The sequence below is a fragment of the Carcharhinus amblyrhynchos genome, chromosome 28, assembly GCF_965287045.1.
Source record: "Carcharhinus amblyrhynchos chromosome 28, sCarAmb.v2.hapA, whole genome shotgun sequence".
Classification (NCBI taxonomy): Eukaryota; Metazoa; Chordata; class Chondrichthyes; order Carcharhiniformes; family Carcharhinidae; genus Carcharhinus; species Carcharhinus amblyrhynchos.
The window spans coordinates 25,146,750-25,163,006 of record NC_137351.1 but is presented as its reverse complement, the minus strand read 5'-3'; positions in this window follow the sequence as shown (position 1 = coordinate 25,163,006).

The window sequence follows — 16,257 nt, the reverse complement described above, 5'->3', positions numbered from 1 at the left end:
AGGCTACTCCTTTCGTGTTTGAGTCATCTGCAATGGGGGCTCCACTCTCTCTGATTTCCCAAGGATAGTTTTTACCCAGATTCACAGTCTTGCATGACCTCCTTCACTCTTTTTATGACAATCCTGATGACAGATTCCCCAGGGTCTCCTTTAGTTGATTCTTTTAATAAAACTTGTTAAGAGGTCTGGTCATTCCTGGCAAAACTGAATTATAGCAGTGGAAATTCCTAATACAGGACCCCTCTCTAACACTGTATTTATCTGTCTGTCCCTTTTACTCTAATCCATATGCAAATCCTTGTAAATGTGCCTTCTCTGTTCTGCCCCTGCTGCAGCTTCTTTTTCTGGCCCCCACAGCAAAGCTTTCTTAACTTCCTGCCTAAAGGTACTGCTTCCAGGTCAAGGGTTGCCCTGTCACATGGACCAGTATTACTTTATGATCCCAGAAAATTACAATTGATCCCTTTACAATTAATGGATCCTCTTAAAAGTCCTTTCCAAACGTTCTTAAAAACAACTACAGATTCCTTAGACATTTTAAAGAAACTACAAATATTTCTTATTTTACCACTTCTGGTAAAGGTCATCACAAAATAATTATAAGTAGTAATTGTTATAAGTTGTTAGTATTATAAGTAGTAATTGTAAATGAGATACAAAATAAAAAATGGGCTTCAATGGGGATAACTAAGCCCAGGTTTGATAAACCTGTCCCTGTATTGTATTCATTTTAACAATTGGTATTAATACTGCTGCCTTGCAGCACCAAGGTCCTGGGTTCAATTCTAGCCTGGGATCACTGCACGGAGTTTGAGCTTTCTCCCTGTGTCTGCGTGGGTTTCCTTCAGGTGCTCCGGTTTCCTCCCACAGTCCAAAGATGTGCAGGTTAGATTGATTGGCCACGTGAAATTGACCCTTGTGTCATGGGATTAGAAGGTAAATGCATGGGGTTATGGAAATGTGGTCAACACAGACTTGATGGGCCAAATGGCCTCCTTCTGTATTGTAGGGATTCTATGGATTTGTTAGTTACAGCTGGAATCTAACTGTTATGGTCTGAGGCATTAAATGTGATATTGAATATCACGTTGTGAGATTGAGGTGAGGATATTTTTTAATATAGAAGCTCTACAGTGCAGAAAGAGACCATTTGGCCCATCGAGCCTGTACCGACCACAATCCTACCCAGGCCTTACCCCTATATTCCGACATATTTACCCACTAATCCCTCTAACCTGCACATCTCCGGACACTAAGGGGCAATTTTAGCACAGCCAATCAAGCTAACCCGCACATCTTTGGACTGAGAGAGGAAACTGGAGCGCCCAAAGGAAACCCACACAGACATGGGGAGAATGTGCAAACTCCACAGAGACAGTGATCCAAGCCGGGAATTGAACCCAGATCCCTGGAGCTGTGAAGCAACAGTGCTAACCCCTGTGCTACCGTGCTGCCCACATTTAGTCCCCCAGCTGATGGATGCTCTAACTCCTGTTTATCAGCAGAAGTGTTCTTCCGATTTCCCAAGATATCCCCAAGACCAGTGGCCCGGGTGAAGTAATAAATCCTGGCGCAATTTATTGAAACTGAGATTTTCCAGTCCTGCCACTGATGGGCATCGCCGCTGGTGAGACAGGAAAATTTGGAGAACTATTTATTTTTAGCTGCTTTCCAAATTTACCCGTCCCAGCAACAACAAATCCCACCAGTGTCAGGATTGGAAAATCCAGCCCCATGACTTAATGCTTGAACACACATGTGGCTGTGCATCCTGCGATTTTTGCCGATCTTCTCAAAACAGCAAGCAATGTCAAGGAACAACTTGGGGTAGGAAGTCAAAAGGGCACAATTTTAATGTCAACCCCTATGAGGTGGCTGAAAACTAATATAACCAGCTTCCCTCAGACTGAAACAGTGGATTTGATTTCAGAATCACATTACATGGTTGCCAAAGTTTTCAACTCTTTGTGCAGGGAAAATAAAAATGATGTTGTTCGATAATCCCATGTTGTGGAATTTTGCCAGAATATTATGAGTGTTTCCTGTTACCGCTGATCTTTCCACCTGTGAAAGCTCCCATTTTGGTGCTGACTGAAATAACTTTGATTTTATGTAAAATTTGGGATGGCACGGTGGCGCAGTGGTTAGCACTGCTGCCTCACCACGCCAGGGACCTGAGTTCAATTCCAACCTTGGGTGTCTGTCTGTGTGGAGTTTGCATGTTCTCCCCATGTCTGTGTGGGTTTCCTCCAGCCGTTCCTGTTCTCTCCCACCATCCGAAGATGTGTGGATTGGCCACGTTAAATTGCCCCTTAGTGTCCCAAGATATGTAAGTTACAGGGATCAGCCGTGATAAAAGTGTGATGTTACAAGAATATGGGAAGGGGAGGGGGCCTGGGTAAGATACTCTGTCAGAGAGTTGGAACAGTATCAATGGGCTGAATGGGCTCTTCTGCGCTGTAGGGATTTTATGATTCTATAAGTGATTCCGCCACTTGGGCTGTTACTATACATCTGTCCTGATTTTCATCGGAAAATCATTATTGCCTGAGCGATTGCTAAAACTTGCAAGCGCCATTTTGCTTTTCAAAGCAGGCCAGACACAAGCCAGGAATTCAACTGATGTGTAACCTTTTTATTTTTCTTTTGTTAAGAATAATGGGCTTTCCAAGATTACGACTACAGTAGCAAAACCTCTTTGGCGTCCTTAATTCTCCTACATTGTACCGCCCAAAAAATACCAGGGACCAAACGTGGAAACGTAACTAACACTGATACCTCTAATCTGGTCACAGTTAAATTTAGCAGTGACACAAGATGCTCCTGATACTCCCAGTGGGAATATCAGATGGTAGAATCACCCCTATTGTCTCTAATTTTACTGCTTAATCTAGAGCTGACACTTTTCAATGTTAGTGTATGAACATATGACACTTTGTGTGACATTCCTGTGCCAACTGTTCCAACAAAGACATCAACCTGTTTATTTTGAATGGGGTAATGTTTTAGCTAAAATAGAGATCTGAAAAATGTCATCCAAATGCATTACGTGCCCACGGCGTTGCTGAATTTGTATTAAAGATTGGAAATGAACACCCCTGAGTTGAAAAGGTAAGTTAGAGCAGACAAATTTGAAAAGCTTGTACAGTCTGACTAGATAGGTAAGCAATCTATCATTTTGCCTACAATTCTAATTAGAGCGCGTATCATCTTATAAAGGACAAATATCTATGGGTCTGGACCACACAAAGTGCAAAGAATCTGTGTGACCTCCTTCTTCATTTCTCACACGGTATGCGACCGAGTACTGTCTGAGTAAAGAACTGAAGCGATCCCTGCCCCACAGAAATGGTAATGAGTATACACACCTCACCAGGCCTCGGACCACATTCCCGCCAAAGTGTGTTTCAGAGAAATGTTCTCAGGAGATGGGAGAGCGGATAAAAAAAGGTACGCTGGGAACAGGGGAGTTTTAACAGTTTAAACCAGAATGCAAATTATCATTTTTGAGCGGCGATCGAATGGAGGGAACCCTTCAGGATTTGGGGCATGAGAACAGTACATATTTGAGGAAAGTATTATGTCCTGAGGAAGCAGCTGTGACTCTACCAATAAACAAAATAAAGGAAAGTTCAGAAAAGTAAATGTTTTTAATTCGGCACTAATGCAATCAGAGGCAGAGGGGATCACCGGCATGAATTAATCCATTTTCTTGGAATGCATTGAAGATTAACTATTTCTAATCCCAGGCAACAATCCGCCAGTTCGGATTTGGAAGTTTTCGTTTGCTTTTTTCTTCCCTCCCATATGTTGGCTGCACATAAAATTACACTCTGCTTAATACTGTTCAAACATACCACGGGTCTGGGAGGCTCTAAGTCAGGTCAATTTACGAGACTTGCCGCATTTGAAATTAATACACACAGTCAGCGGGATTTTACGGCCTCGCTCATCCCGAAACTGTAAAATCCCACCCGAGGTCAATGGGGTTAACTATTTTCTGCCCCTCGTCCACTCCACTTCCCATGACGGGCGATCAGTGGAATTCCGGCGAGTACCTATTAGAATCCCACAAAAAATGAATAATCATTTTCCCTAGAGATACAAATGGCAATTCTTTGATAAGAACTTATTTTCTTACTGCATTACATCACCTCCTATGATTAATTCCGCACTTACATGATTTGCAGTACTATCAACGATCAGAGTCAGGCACCTGATATTTAACTGATCAACTATTCATATGAATCATTCAGTCCCACAAGCAGTGACTCGGAATGTGGGCAGCACGGTTGCACAGTAGTTAACATTGCTGTCTGACAGCATGAGGGACGCTGGTTCAATTCTGGCCTCCGGCCTTGGGTAACTGTCTGTGCAGAGTTTGCCTGTTGTCTGCGTGGGTTTTCTCTGGGTGCTCCGGTTTTCTCTCTCAGTCCAAAGATGTGCAAATTAGGTGGACTAGCCACGTAGAATTGTCCCTTGGTGTCCAAAGATGTGTGGATTAGCCGTGGTAAATAGCGTTACGGAGATAGTGTGGGCCTGGATAAGATGCCGTTCCGGGAGAGTTGGTGCAGACTCGATGGGCCTCTTCCTGCACTGCCGAGTTTCTATATGAGGATAGAAATTTCTTCTTCATTTTTGTATCCAGCTTTACCATGAAGTGTAAGAGATGAGGATGTAAAAAAAAGCCTACTCTATTTTGCCCTCTGCTTGATCCTTTACCCCAAAATCAGTAGAGCAACCTATTCCCCTCCAATGCAACATTTCCATTTCCCACCTCAGCCATCGCTACACGAGGTTGGCAATTTTGTACCAGCTGATGTTGAGTAATGAGTGAGTCAGTGCTGCTGACTCTCAGTCAATTGGAGCTGGCTCACGTGTGCTTAAAATTATTTTGTTTAAGCCAATACACTCAGGAGAGAGAGAACACACATTTACGCAGATATTTTAACCTGGGATGAATTTCAGCCCAGTGCCAGGTATGGACAAATGAGGTTTGGACTTAATGTAATATGAAATCTTGAGTAACTCGTACACCAATAATGAATATCTAAAACAAATATATCAGGCATATGAGAAGAGAAAATGTGCAACATTACTCACACCAAAATCAAAGACCGATTGGGCAGAAATAAGTGTATATCCTAGTTCATTGTGCATCATTAGCATGGCAAAAACCCTAAACTGTCTATATACCACAGGAAGGTTTTAAACTTTGTCCAATTGTTCGAATACATGCAATGAAAATAGATGCAGGAGTAGGCCATTGGGCCCTTCAAGCCTGCTCCACCATTCATTTTGATCATGGCTGATCATCAAATTCAACATCCTGATCCCGCCATCCCACCACCACCACCACCACCACCACCACCAATATCCCTCGATCCCTTTAGCCCCAAGAGCTATATCTAATGTCTTGAAGTCACACAATGTTTTGGCCTCAACTACATTCTAGTGAATGCCACACATTCACCACCTTTTGTGTGAAGAAATTTCTTTTCACCTCAATTTTAAAAGATTTACTCCTCACCCTCAAACTGTGAGCTCCCGTCCTGGACTTGCCCACCATCGGGGAATATTCTTTCTGAATCTACCTGAGTCTAACCCACCCTGTTAAAATTTTATAAGTTTGTGTGATCTCTAAAAATCAGCAGGTTTCTCAAGATGAATCGAGAAGGTTAAGAAAAAAAAATTTGAACGATCTAGGCATCGAAGGTATTCCCAGAAATTACCCTGATAAATCTCTGATGAATTTCGAGTTAACTTCCCACAGTAACAATTTTGGAGATCGAGGGGGGTGGGGGGAACGGGGTTTGGGGGAATGGTGGTTGGGGAGGGGGGAGGTGATTCTCCCAGCTGGCTGCACTGATCGAGTAGAACAGTGGGCTGGGATATATGACCATTTTGTGGGCTCAGGCATCACGGTCTCTGTGCATCTCCAAAACTAAGTATTTTGACATAATCAGCTCCGTGCTGGTAATCGGAGCAGAGTGATTATCATATGGAAATCTTCATTTCCATATGTTTTGCGGGGCCAGACCTGAATTCTCCAGGCCTGTTTGCATCTTCTCCCCCAATTGCCAGATGTGATTCCTCCCAGCAGGGTTTACTCCTCCTCCCCACGAATGGATAAGAGGTGGCCTGAGCCCACTAGAGGGAAGAGAGGCCATTGAGGCCTCCCTGGATGGTCGGGGTAAGGGTGTTGCTCCTTAGGCAGTGCCAGACTGGCTGTGCCACAGGCAATGCCCAAGGGGCACCTAGGCACTGCCAGGGGAACAGGGCCTACTAGGGGTTGAGCTTACTGGGGGAAGGTCGGTGGCAGGGGTGGGGGACAGCCTGCTGTCACTCTGTCAGAGGATCGATCAGGGAGTGAGTGAGGGCCATCAGGGGGATGAGGGTCAGGGCTGCCGGGGGGGTAGAGTGGGGGAGAAGGTTTGAGACTGGTCATCTGGATCAGGGGGGTTGGGGGTTGGGGATATTGCAGCCGGCTGACATGGGGTGACATTGGGGATGGCCTGGGGAGGTCAGGGAGGCCATCGATCAGGGGTTGGGTGGTTGGAAAGCCAACGATGGGTAGTTGTGAGGCTGGCTAGCGACTGGGAGTCTGACAGTCAGGAGGCCAGCCACGGGGGAACCACTGCGCATGTGCCAATCTCCAAGCTGACAGATCAGCACAGTGGCCCACTCAGCGCTATGCTGCCAACCTCTTGAGCAAAATAGGCTCCACTTCCAGATTTCCGGAGTGAATCACGCCAGTGCACAGAGTGTGCTCTAAGGCACGGAGTGTCAGAGGTTCATTCTGGAAATAACGCTAAAAAATCTGGGTAGATTTACTCGCATTTTCCTGCAAATTGGGAAATTAGAATTTAGTTTATTTATTAGTCTCAAGTAGGTTTACATTAATGCTGCAATGAAGTTACTGTGAAAATCCCCTAGTCGCCACCTGTTCGGGTACACTGAGGTAGGATTTAGCACAGCCAATACCCCTAATCAGCATGTCTTTCGGGACTTTGGGAGGAAACCCATGCAGAAATGGGGAGGATGTGCAGACTCCGCCCAGACAGTGACCCAAGCTGGGAATTGAACCCAGGTTCTTGGCACTGTAAGGTAGCAGTGCTAACCACTGTGCCACCATGCAGCCCCAATTTTTGTTGGGAGAATCCTGGCTGTGGTTTTCAGAAAGAAACAAAACTTCTTCATAAGATGTAAGAGGAGAATTAGGGCTCTTGGTCCATCGAGTCCATTCTGCCATTTAATCATGGCTGATATTTTTCTCATACCCATTCGCCTGCTTTTTCCCCAACAAACACTTTCATCGCCAAGAAGTCTTCCCTGCAAATTCACAGATGATATTCTATTTTTGAATTTATTTTTGCATTGAAGGTTTTTATTGGTGAGAACAAGGATAAAGATCGCCTTGATGAAAGCCATTCATTCTGAAATATGGTTATGACTTCACTAAGCCAGGAAAAAATCTTCCCCCATATCTGTCGTTTACTATCGCCAGACATCAGAAAGAACAAAATGATTGCATGCGTGTTGATCCCAAGTTCACATAAGCAAAGATAATCTTAATGTTTGACGCAGTGCAGATTAAAAAAAAACTGAAATAGGTTTAAAAATAAACTGCTCCTTTAATCACCACTTTATTTTGAACATGTCAAATTGATTTGCATCATTGGCAAATCGTATCAGTTTCTTTTAGCGTAACCTCACATCCACACTTGTTTTGTCTCTATGGAGAATGGGGTAGGGGACAGGATTCCTGAGCAGATTATCAGCCCTTTGAACTGTGTTATGAATGCTCCTTCTGTGGTCATCAATTCTGACTTTGGACCCGAATCCAGAGCTTCTGGTCAAGACGTAGGGACCGTACCACTGTGCCACAAGACCTCCAATTTTATCAGTGACTAAGGTGGGATTTTCCACACCCCCGCAGCATGTTTCGCAATGGTGGTTAGCCATTGGCCTGCATTGTCAATAGAGTTTCCCATTCTAACCATCCTCTGCTGCTGGGAACTCCAAGGGGTTGGCCATTGGCAGGATAGGAAGATAACATCAGTAGGAAAGGCCAGAAAATTCTGGCCTACATACCTATAAATGAGTGTCAATGTAACTGTTATTTTACCTCACCACGTTAAAGTCCAACAGGTTTATTTGGAGTCATGAGCTTTTGGAGTGCTGCTCCTTCATTAGGTGAGTGTCCAAACTCTGCATAGACGGTGACCCAAAGCTGGAATTGGACCCAAGTCCTTGGTGCTGTGAGGCAGCAATGCTAACCACTGTGCCACCATGCCACCCCAATGACGTGCTGGCCTTGGAGAGGGTCCAAAGAAGGTTCACGAGAATGATTCCAGGAATGAAAAGCTTGATGTATAAGGAGATTTTGAGAACTGTGGGTCAGTTCTTGATGGAGGGATTTCATTGAAACTTACCAAATATTGAAAGGCCTCGACAGAATAGATGTGGGGAAGAAGATTCCACTCATAGGCAAGACCAGGATCCGAGGGCACAGCCTCAGAGTAAAGGAATGATCCTTAAGAACTGAGATGAGGAGAAGTTTCTCCAGCCAGTGGATGATGAATCTATGGAATTCATTGCCACAGAAAGCTGTGGAGGTCACGTCACTGAATATATTTAAGAGATAGATAGGTTCTTGATTGGTAAGGGGATCATAAGTTACGGGAAAATGGTGGGAGAATGGGGTTCAGAAATGTATCAATCATGATTGAAGGCAGAACAGACTCGATGGGCTGAATGGCCTAATTCTTCTCCTATGTCTTATGGTCTTATGATTACAAGTACAAGAGAAAAAGCCTCGTTCGTCCCAAAACCGTAAAATCCTGCCTGAGGTCAACAGATCTTTCCACGTTCCGCTCCTCGTCTGCTCCGATTTCCATGGCAGGCGGGGCACTAAAATTCCGGCCATTTACTTCGAAAAAGAGCAAGTATTAGATTGCAGGGTGTGATCAAACATAAGGAGTCCAGATCTTGTATATTTACCTTTCAAAAAGTAGCCTTTCATTGGAAGAATTTTTCTCTTGCGTGAGGCTTAGTGGCTGTGATGAAAAGTAAAAGTATTAGGAGCTCAGGGTTTAAGTATGAGATAGGCTGATGGAAAATGAGATGAAACCATTTGGATTTTATTATTTCATTTGCTTTGACCTAGGCGCCCAGTGATTTGAGAACCTACTTTATGTTTTCAGCTGGTCCTTGATGACATGCATTTGGATGTAGTTAAATAGACCAGGTCAACTGCAGCAACGCATCAAACACAGATTAAAAATGGAATGCGTAATCCACTCAACAAACCTGCCTTCCAGCAGGTACCCAGCAGGCAGTCTGTTCCAGTACGCAGCAGCAGAACAACAGGAATGCAGTGGATAATGAATGCTATGGACAAGACAATCTCTATAATAGGTTATTCAAAAATAATGTATTATTTAACATATTAGATTCTTTATAAAGAAAAAGATCAGCAGAAGAGGTGTGTGCATTGTGACGATATGGAACTGTGCTGGAAATTGAAAGCTTGTGAGTATCATTTTGTCTTTGACTTGCTGGCCAGTTGCTGACACTTCTTAAACGTAGAAACTAGAAGCAGAAGTGGACCATTCAGCCCTTCGAGCTTGCTCTGCCATTCATTTTCATCATGGCTGGTCATCGAATTCAATATCCCCATCCTCCTCCCTGCCCCGCCCCATGTCCTTTGACCCCTTCAGCCCCAAGGGCTACATCTAATTTATTCTCAAAATTGGACAACATTTTGGCCTCAGCTACTTTCTGCAGTAGTGAATTCCATATATTCACCATTCTCTGGGTGAAGAAATTTCTGCTCATCTCAGTTCTAAAAGGTTTGCCCCTTATCCTCAAGCTATGACCCCTAATTCTGGACTCCCCCACCCTTGGGAACATTCTTTTTTAAATCTACCCTGTCTAACACTGTTAGAATTTTATAAGTTTCAATGAGATCCCCTCTCACTCTTCTAAACTCCAGGGAATATAATCTCAACCGATTTAATCTCTCCTCATATGACAAACCTGCCATCCAAGTAGTCAGCCTGGTAAACCTTTGCTGTACTTCCTCTATAGCAAGGACATCCTTAAAGGGGATCTGTATTGACTGTGGGAGACGTAACTCAAGATTCTTTTTTTTCAGAAAAGGGGGAAATGCATGCCAGTCACTTGGTGAACCCTTATTAACATGTTTTATCTTTTAAAACAACAAATTTGAAACAGTCTGTGTAACGGTCTACGAATGACATAGTGAGGAAAATGGCGCACACACTTCCTGCAGTTGTGACAGCTGTTTTCCTTTATAATATTTATGTTCATGCAACTATAATTCCTATATGATAAATTAATTTTAAATTTTACCATTTGTTCTGTTATCTCCTCTTTCTTGCAGTATAAAATTTTCAGAAGGAGGCCATTTGGCCCATTGAGCCTGCACTGACAGCAATCCCACCCAGGCTCTATCTCTGTAACCCCATGTATTTACCCAGCTAATCCCCCTGACACTTAGCCAATCAATCTCATCCGCGCATCTTTGGACAGTGGGACGAAAGATACCAGCAGCAGCCAGGTCTGTGACACCAAAACTAGAATGTAGGGCCATCTAGACTCAAAATGTTGGCTTTATTCTCTTCCCACTGATGCTGTCAGACCTGCTGAGATTTTCCAGCATTTTCTGTTTTTGCACCACATCTGGTTCTGCAGTAGAGCAGGTTTGGGCTGCGGCTGATAATAGTTGGAGACTCAATAGTCAGGGGCACAGACAGATGTTTCTGTGGCTGCAAACTAGACTCTAGGATGATGTGTTGCTTCCCTGGTGCCAGGATCCTGGATGGCTCTGAGAGGGTACAGGGCATCCTGAAATGGGAGGGTAAACAGACAGATGTCATTGCCCACATTGGCACTAAGAACATAGGCAGGGAGAGACAAGCGATCCTGCAAAGACAATTCAGGGGGTTAGCTGGACCTCCAGGGTAGTAATCTCAGGATTACTCCCCATGCTACGTGCTGGTAAGACTTGGAACAGAGAAATTGTACAGTCGAGCACATGGCTAAAGAATTGGTGTAGGAGGGAGAGCACTAAATATATGAATCACTAGGATGTCTTCTGAGGAAGGTGGGACCTGTACAAAAAAGGACGGATTGCATTTGAATTGGAGGGACACACATATCCTACGCAGGAGGTTTGCTCATGCCTTTAGTGTGGGTTTAATCTAAAGTGGCAGGGGGGTGGGAACCAGAACAGCAGGCCAGTAGGTGTAGAGACTCGGGAAAACAGCGATACTGAGATAAATATAGTGCAGAGTGAGAGCAGGCAGAGCTCAGCGGGACTGTAGGTCTGGAGTGTGTTTGCTTCAATGCAAGGAGTATAACAGGTAAGACAGATGAACTGAGAGCCTGGATTACTGCTTGGGATTATGATGTAATTGCAATTACAGAGGCACTGTTAAAGGAGGAACAGGGCTGGCAGTTTAACATTCCGGGATATCGTTGTTTTAGATGAGACAGAAGGGGAAGTAAAAGAGGTGGGGGAGTTGCACTGTCGACTAAAGAACAGATCACAGCTGTGTTTAGGGTGGAGACATTGGAGGGATCTTGTAGTGAAGCATTATGGGTAGAGCTCCGGAATAGAGAGGGTGAAATCCCAATGTTGAGAATGTACTATAGACCTCTCGACAGCCCGCAGGAGACAGAGGAGCAGTTGTGGAGTCAGATATTAGACAGGTGTGAAAAAACCTAGTTGTGATGGGTGACTTTAGCTTCCCCCATATTGATTGGAAATCCCTTTAAATGTGTCCAGGAGGGTTTTTGATACAATATGTTGACAATCCAACCAGAGAGGAGAGGCCATACTAAACTTGATATTGGGGAAAGAGCCAGGCCAGATGATCAATGCTTCAGTGGGGGAGTATTTTGGGCTTAATTCTATAAGATTTCGGGTAGTCATGGATAAGGACAAGAATGGCCCCCAGGTGACGCTGCTTAGTTGGGCAAAAGCCAATTAGATCCAAATTAGACAAGAACTGGGGAATGTGGATTGGGAGTGACTACTTGAGGGCAAAGCCACGTCTGGCAGATGGAAGGCTTTTAAAGACCACTTAATTAAAGTGCAGGACAGGCAAAAATGAAGGATAAAAATGCTGGGATTCAGGAACCATGAAAGACAAGGGAAATTGTAAGATTAGTCAAAAGGAAAAAGAAAACATAAGATAGGTATCAGAAAAACTGACAAAGTCCTTCAGGAGTATAGTGAAAGTAGGAAGGAACTTAAACGTGGAGCTAAAAGGGGCCATGAAATATTTTTAGCAAACCGGGTCAAGGAGAATCCCAAGGCTTTGATGCATACATTAGGAGGAAGAGAGTGACAAGAGAAAGAGTGGGCCCACTCAAGGATAATGGAGGAAAGCTATATGTGGAACCATAGGAAGTGCACAAAAACCTTTAATGAGCACCAAGGAGAAGGACATGAGGGATGTTGAGGTCAGGGCTACATGTGTGAAAGCTCTAGAGACCATCAATATATCAAAGGAGGAAAGGTCGAATATCCTAAATTGCATTAAGGTAGACAAGTTTTCGGGGCCAGATGGGATCTATCTCAGGTTACTGTGAAAGGCAAGGGCAGAAATAGCTGGGGCCTCGACAGGTATTTCCACAAGCCCTTTGATCACTGGTGTGTTTCAGACGACTGGAGAATAGTCAATGTTGTTCCCTTGTTTAAGAAGGGATAATTTTGCAACTTATAACCCAGTGAGCCTGACAACAGTGGTGGGGAAGCTTTTGGTGAAGATACTGAGGGACATGATACATGTACATTTAGAGGAAAATGGACTAGTTAGTCACATACAGCATGGTTTTGTACATGTCATGTCTCACCAGCTTGATTGAGTTGTTTGAAGATGTGGCAAAGAAAATTGATGAGGGAAGGGCTGTGGATGTAGTTTATATGGCCTTTAGTAAGGCATTTGACAAGATCCCATATGGCAGAACTGGTACAAAAACTAAAATAACATGGGATTTGGTTGGGCTGGCTAGGTGGATATAGAACTGACTTGGTTATAGAAGACAAAAGGTTTTTCAGAATGGAGATCTGTGTTCCTCAGAGATCGGTGTTGGAACCTCTGTTGTTTGTAGTATATATAAGTGATCTGGAGGAAAATGTGGGTGGTCTCAATAGTAAGTTTGCAGATGACATGAAGATTGGAAGAGCTGCTGATGGTGCCAAGGATTGTCAGAGGGTACAACAGGATATGGGATAGATTGGAGACTTCGGCACAGAAATGGCTACTAAAACATGAAGAAATCATGTAAAAGGTAACATCGCCATAATCCCAAGTGACCATAGGTTGCACTGTCCTTTGAGTGGGGAGAGGTGACTGCTGGTGATTTGACCTGAGATTATCAAACCTCAGTCAATGGGCAAGGTTGAGAAAGCGAAGCCTGCACAGATAACCTCAGCTGGCGTGGGAATTGAACCTGCGCATCACTCCATATCACTAACCAGCCATCCAGCCGACTGAGCTAACCACATACACAGATATTTAACTTCAGCTCTTTCAGTGATGTACAAAGTAATTCAGATTATGGGTCATCGGTGAATTTTGGTATTACGTTACAATTTTATTTTTAAAATCTTCACTATCAGAATAACTTTGTGTTTCTAATAGGACCATTTTACAAGAAAATCATGGTAATGGCTGGAACTTTCCGACCCCATCTGGAGTGGGATTCTCTAGTCCTGCTGCAGTGGATGGATATTTGGCTGAGTGCCAAATTCTCTGTTCTTGCTGGCAGTGGGAATAAGATTTGTGAAATCGGAGAATCGCAGCCAATAAGAACACAAAAATTTTCATGACCTTACAAACGTGTAAGTTACAAAGGGGTGGCATGGTGGCACAGCGGTTAGCACTGCTGCCTCACAATGGCAGGGTTCAGCATTTGATTCCTGGCTTGGGCTCACGTTTGCATGGCTTTCCTCCAGGTGCTCTGGTTTCCTCCCACAGTCTGAAAGACATGTGGGTTAGGTTGTTTGCCCATGTTAAATTCTTTCTCAGTATACCCAAACAGGTGCCAGAGCATGGTGACCAGGGGATTTTCATAGTAACTTCATTGCAGTGTTAATGTAAGCCTATTTATGGCACAAATAAATAAACTTAAATGTGCAGCTTATTGCACAACATCTGTAGTCGAGGCGTTAGTTTTATTTGCAGACAGCAATAAAAGAGAACGAGAACCAGGTTTTTCTGAGAGGAGTGGATAGAAATCCAAAATCATACACACAGTATACCATTGTCCACGTATTCCACAATGTATAACATATTGTCTACAGGGTCAGAAATAACAGGTACTTGCTAGACAAGTTAAATCTGTCTAGAGGAAGTATTGAGTGGGGTCCTCTAGAGACCAGTGTGTGTATCACTGCTGTTTCTAATTGACATCAATAACTTGGACTCAGAAGCACAATGCTAGTTGAAGATGCACTCGGAGACGCAATGGAATTGAAGGAGGCAAGTCAGAAATTACAGAAAGAGCTAAGCAGTGAGTGGGCTGAACAATGGCACAATGATTTAATACTGACAAGCACAAAATATTGCACAAAGGAAGGGAAAAATGGGGAACATATGTGCTCCATAAACGGCATTGAAATAGCTATAGATGAATGTGAAAGAAATCTAGGCATCTTAGGCCAGGAAATGATTGGGGCTCTGTGGATTTTGAGTGATGGGAAGGAGTTTTGTTCGGGTAACACAGAAGTCTGAGTTTTGATTCTATAGTGTGTTTCTTTTGCTTTCGATAGAATCTCTACCCAGATGTCAATCTGATTGGCAGGTCAGGATCGCAGACTGGTTTAATGCAATTTTCAGATTGGAGTCTGGAAGTTCGTCTTCCACGTTATAGGAAGGATGTGATTGCACTGGAGAAGATGCAGAGGAGATACACCAGGGTGCTGCCTGGGATGGAACATTTAAGTTATAAAGAGAGGTTGAATAGGCTTGGGTTGTTTTCACTGGAGGAGAGGAGACTGAGGGTGACCTGATCAAGGTGTAGAAGATTATGAGGGGCAGGGACAAGTGTGGACAAAGAGCAGATGTTCCCATTAGTCGAAGGGTCAGTCACGAGGGGACATAGGTTCAATGTGATGGGCAGGAGCTTTAAGGGGACGTGAGGAAAACTTTTTTATGCAGAGGGTGGCAATGGTCTGGAATGCTCCAGCTGGGGAGGATGGTAGAGGCAGGTTGCCTCACAACCTTTAAGAAGTACCTGGATGAGAACTTGGCATATTATAACATTCAAGGCTATGGGCCAAGTGTTGGAAAATAGGTTTAGGTGGGAGGTTATGTGTTGCTCATGTGTCGGTGTAGACTTGATGGACCAGATGGCCTCTTCTGCACTGTATGATCCGATGTTTTTTGCAGAGATTGGTGAATGTTTGGAATGGACTTCCAGACACAGTGGAGGATATAAAATCCCTGCAAACATTTGAGAGGTGATTAGATATAGAGTTGGGGAGCTCCCAGGAACAGGTCTCAGGAGCAGCTAGAGATCCTTCAACTGCTGTTGGGAGTTTTTGTGGGCGGTGAGGGGAAAGGCTGTCCAATCCCCAAAACCGACATGTAAATTAAGTTAAATGTGAGGATTCCATATAACATTTTAAATGGACAACCTTCATCCTGGGAATGGGTTGCCTGCCCACTTCTTGTCCCTTCTAGATAAAATGCCAGAAGTGAGCAGGGTTGGGGATAGTCAGGTTTGTTACTTTTAAAATCCTACCAAATACCAATCCATTGATCTTTTGCTGATAAACTAGCCATTAAAATCAACGCATAACATCTCTAACCATTCAGAGTAAAAAAGCAACAAAACTAGGAGAATGCAGAGTTACAGGCAATGCTTTAATTTTTAAAATTCTCATCTTTGCTTTAAAATTCTTCTATGACTTCATCGCTCCCAACCTCTGCAACCTTCTTCAGCCCTCCAACTTTCCGAAACATCCTCCAAATCTGGCTCCTTGGCCATCCCCGATTTTCAAGGCTCTGCTTATGGCAGCCATGCCTTCAGCTCCCTATGCCCTGGGCTCAGGTAAACCCTCCCTAAACTTCTTGTTTCCTTTCTCTTAATCTTTAAGACAATCCTCAGATCTACCTCATTGACCAAGCTATTGATTTAGCTCAGTTGGCTAGGTCGCTGGCTAGTGATAGCAGAGCAATGCCAACTGCGCGGGTTCAATTCCCACACCAAGCTGAG